Source organism: Homarus americanus, unplaced genomic scaffold (genome assembly GCF_018991925.1).
Source record: "Homarus americanus isolate GMGI-L3 unplaced genomic scaffold, GMGI_Hamer_2.0 scaffold58352, whole genome shotgun sequence".
Classification (NCBI taxonomy): domain Eukaryota; kingdom Metazoa; phylum Arthropoda; class Malacostraca; order Decapoda; family Nephropidae; genus Homarus; species Homarus americanus.
Window position 1 is genome coordinate 1 of NW_024729205.1, and position 4,914 is coordinate 4,914.

Below are 4,914 nucleotides of genomic sequence, written 5' to 3' on the forward strand. Positions count from 1 at the left end.
AAGATACATCAGCCAATTTTAGGCATCCCATGCAGTCATATGACAGTACAGGTACAGAGTAGTAGCCAATCATAGCTCACGAACATTTTGAGTCTACCCACCCATATGCTCGGCACATGCCGATGCACGATGCAATTTTTCGGAAATTTGTTTGAATGCCCAGAACGGAGAGATTTTTCTTGGAGTGCTCAAAAAAATAAAATAAATTTCAGGGTAAAGGAAAGCCTTGAATTACGATGATTCATATTTAAAACCCTGGTTAGTTTAAGACCTGGTTCAAGTTACATAGTTATTTTACAGGTATCTCTTACGTTACAGAAACTCAGGTTGCGGAAATTCGCCCATAGTACTCATTTTGTAAATTATGACCTCTATATTTGGGATATAACCTGCAATTAAATGCCAGGTAGCGACGTGTCCTAATATTATGTATTAAGTAATTATTATTTGTTTTAATTGCCTATATGTTGGCTTGGCGAGTTATTGCTAGGCATTAACATACGTAGGTATAAAGCTAGATGTTGCATTCTGGACTATATCACAAAAACTGCTTTTTTAGAAAAAAAAAAGGGTTTTTTTTATGGTCATTTGCCCACCCGGGCACAGGTAATTTTTAATGACCCACATCAAGGCCTGGGGGGGGGGGATATAATAAATTAATAACAATAAAAATTATAAATACTGTAATAATAATAGAACCATAAATAAAAAAATAAAAATAATTAAAAAAATATTGAGAGTGAGAAATGATATATGTATGTTGTGTTGTCAAAATAAGAAAACAATTGAAACCCTGGGATAAATTATAAAAAATTTCAACACAAAAATTGTGATATAGAACAAAAAATGTTTTACAGAAATTATAATTTATTAAGGCTGAAAATCAAACTGGAAGGGTACGGAATTCTGGGAAATGTCCTAGTGTAGATAGATGACCTTCTACATGACCGCAAGCAGTGTGTGGTGATTAATGGCACGAAATCATCATCTGTACCTGTCACAAGTGGGGTACCACAGGGCAGTGTACTGGGCCTGCTGTTGTTTGTTTCATAAATGACATGCCTGACATTGTACACTCCTACATACAAATGTTTGCCGATGACGCCAAGTTATTTCAGGAAAGCAAGAACCAAGCAGACTGTGAAGAGCTGCAGAAGGACATCTGTGGGCTCCGAGAATGGTTGAAGAAATGGCTGCTGAAATTCAATGTCACGAAGTGTAAGAGGATGCACCTGGGGCGTACCAACGGTAAGGAGGCGTATCATATGTCCCAACGGGATGAAGAAACTGCACTATTTGAGACTGAATGTGAGAAGGACCTAGGTGTGTATGTTGACAATGAGCTAAAGTTCTCGGGCCATTGCGAGGAGAAGGTAAATCAGGCAAATAAATTATTGGATCTTATAAGAAGGTCGTTAAGATATCTAGACATTCCGTCCCTCGTAACGATCTTCAAGAGTGAAGTGCTTCCCCATCTGGAGTACTGTCACCCTGTCTGGTCCCCGAGATATGCTACGGACTGTCAGTTGATTGAAAATGTTTAAAGGAGGGCCACCAGACTGGTGCCTGCACTTCGGCACCTCAGCTACCCTGAGTGATTGGAGCGCCTGAACTGCCTAGCTTATACTACAGACGGGCAAGGGGAGACCTAATTGAGGTGTATAAACCTCTCAGGGGGCACTAAGTCGAGTGTCCTTACTTGGAGCTGGCAGATCAGTTCACAAGGGGTCACAGCTCAAGATTGAAGAAGCCGCAAGTCCAGAAAACTGTGAGGGCAAACTTTTTCGGAGTGAGAGTTGTTAACTCTTGGAACAATCTACCAGAAAGTGTTGTGATGGCACAGAGTGTGAGCTCTTTCTAGACAAGACTTGACCAACACTGGAGCAGGTTCAGGTACATTCAGGGGCTGGTGCATGCCCAGTACTTGCCAACAGTGCGTAACAGAGACGTGACCGATCGCCAAAGCGGCTAACGAGCCGATCAGTGGTGAAGAGGATAAAAGAAAAGGGAAAGTAACAGAGACGTGACCGATCACCCAAGTTGCTAACGAGCCAATCAGTGGTGAAGAGGATAAAAGTAAAATAAGTTAAATGTGCCTTGATTAGTGACTCGGTTCAGCTGTGATCTGGTCTTCAACCCCATCCCTCACTACCCGTTACCTTTTATGTAGGCCAACAATTTTTTTTCTTCACTTTCCAGACGGTGAAAGTCCCAACTGAACAGCAGGAAAAGGAAGACAACGAGAATGACTCACAGAGCCAAAGTCATGAATCTGATGACGTCATCTACCAGGTCATCCCTCGCCAAGCACAGGGAGGCGTCTAGGGAGGCACCTAGACATGGGTTAGTAGGATGATAGATTAGAAAATAATATTAGAATAGAATAAGTAGGGGTTCAGGGGTTGGGCTCTTAATAATAAGGGTAGGGTTGATTGCTAGATAAATTTTTCCCAATAGTATTAGCAGATAGTCGAGCTTTACACAGTAACACACCTTGGATAAAACTCATTGGTTACGATATTGCCACTGCGCAAAGCTGGGAGAGGATTTAGATATTTAAGCTATACACCTAATAAGCAGGACAAAGACAAGTGAGGGCATCTTTGTTAGAATACCAGGCAAGTGAGGTTGCCTGGGCAGGTATATTATAGGTCAGGTAAAATAACCAAGATCAGTATGCATGATATGTCAAACAGTCAATTGGGTTATACCCATGTCATTCCAGTATGACAGACAAAGCAGTATGGCAGAAGAGTTTTCTACACCCAACATGCAGCCCCTTAATACCAATGTGCTCTTGTGCAGGGCTTCTTCCTGGAAGGTGCACGCTGGGATCGTGAACAACATTGCTTGGCGGAGATGTCAGCCAAGCAGCTACATGACCAGTTACCTATCATCCTTTTCCAACCTGCTGCCCTCCCAGACATGTCACACCATGAGGGTATGTGCCCCCAACACACCTTCTCTTTACTCATTCCTTTACCTTGCCCTACATGTTCAATTAAATTTTCTTTATCACTGAGTCAGATCAGGTATTCTCATCAAGGTATTTGAGTCATTGAGTCAGGTATTCTCATCAAGGTGATTTAACCATATCATTGGTTAAGATTTTATGGGTACCTGAAAATTGCTCCATGTCAAAAGTAATGATATGTCAGTATACTATTTACAAAATGAAATTTGGTTTATGTACTTTATAATAAAACCTAGATTTCAAACTATTTGAAACTATTGAATGGATATAACCTAGAATACAGTAGACAATTTTTTTCTGCAAATTGTTAAATGACTGGATTATTTTTATACACCAGTTATTCCTGTTCTCAGTGGATTTAAATGTAAATTAAGTGGTATACGTATATGTTTTAGTTTATATCGGCAAATATATCTTGGTGACAACTTTATTCACAGCAAAAAGAAAATCTTTACTCCTTTAGATTTTGAGATAAGACTACTGGTATGGTATGTCAAATTTTAAATAAATCATATTATTGATATTTAATACACTTAGTGGAGCTTACCAAAAATAAACACTCGTGACTTCTTTGCATGAAACACGAAGGGAATGTTCATTACAAGTGAACATAAAATTAAAATAATTTTTGAGCAGTTTGTTAAGATACTGTCATTAGTTACATAACCAAAATCTTTTGAAGGAATATGTAACCAAGAACTTATAACTTATGATTCACAAATTTTGATGAGTCTGAGATGTTAATGACATTTCTGCTAACTGATGTTTTATTTAGATTAGCCACACTCGTATATTGTCCTGAACTTATTTGCACAAAAATACATCACTCAGATACTGAAGTAGAATGATTCAGCTTAGTGAATACCAACAAACTCTCGATAATCTGGACTAATTGGAAGAAAGTTGATTCATAAACTACTTATTTTTATACATCATCAAATTGCCTGAAGATTTTCATAGCGTTGTCTGCAGGTGTGAGCTGTAAATATGAAGACCAGGCAGAAGAGAAAGGCATGTACCACTGCCCTGTGTACCGCACCAGCGAGCGGAGTGGCACACTCTCCACCACAGGACATTCCTCCAATTATATCCTTGATTTGATCCTGCCTTCCTCCCTCCCATGCCACCACTGGGTCAGTCGTGCAGCAGCAGCCCTTACCCAATTAGATGACTGAACCCCATGTATTTATCAGCAAGTCATCTTCAACTAACTGAATGACTGAAGATCATTTGCATACGTCACCCAACTGAATGGTCTATACTCTACTATGAATGAGCTGGATGACTGAACTCCATCTACATGCCACCATTTCTCAGTTGGATAAGTGAACATCATCTTAATTTGTAATCACTCAGAAGGATGAGAACTTCGTAACACATTACTACCATCCAGTTGGAAGCCAAACCAACATCCACACCATATGACAACAGACTGGCTAACCTAAAGTAAACCATATCTTCTCCAACTAAATCTAACTTTCTATATATTCCTAAACAAGGTGTCATGAACATTTTAAGGCATATTTTGTATCAGAGACAGAATATTGGCAATTTTCCTTGGCACTAGAATCAGACTTTGCCATGAAGCTTGTTGGTGTGATCAAACTACTTAACACTATATTACCTAAAACATATGCATTGTACATGCATAAAGAACTAATGTAATGCTGTATACATAATGTAATGGATCCACATGGTAATTTTCTGCCAAAACTTTTCACTACTATTGCCTGACCTGCCAAGGTGTGGTGTGTGTTCTTGTGCAGCGGACAAAGAAAAATGTTTTTTATCTTGTGCCTTGTCAGTTTTTCTGAAAACATTGAAATAATTCACAGATAAAGAGAATGATACGATACTAAGAGTAATTATCAGAACAGAACAGAACAGACCATGCCATTTAAGAGAGAGAGATGGCATTGGAAAGGTTATGCCTCCCAAAT

At 39.2% G+C, this 4,914-nt stretch overlaps 1 long non-coding RNA gene across 2 annotated transcripts; it reads left to right on the plus strand.

Annotated features, from left to right (window-relative positions):
• The first annotated feature begins 2,081 nt into the window (after positions 1-2,081).
• Positions 2,082-4,445, plus strand: LOC121866355. 2 transcript variants are annotated; one of them, XR_006088964.1, is made up of 3 exons: positions 2,082-2,343; positions 2,806-2,941; positions 3,947-4,445. It is a non-coding gene; the product is annotated as an uncharacterized LOC121866355 (long non-coding RNA). The 2 variants fall into 2 exon arrangements; XR_006088963.1 differs by lacking the exon at positions 2,082-2,343 and having other exon boundaries at positions 2,350-2,941.
• The last annotated feature ends 469 nt before the right edge of the window (positions 4,446-4,914 follow it).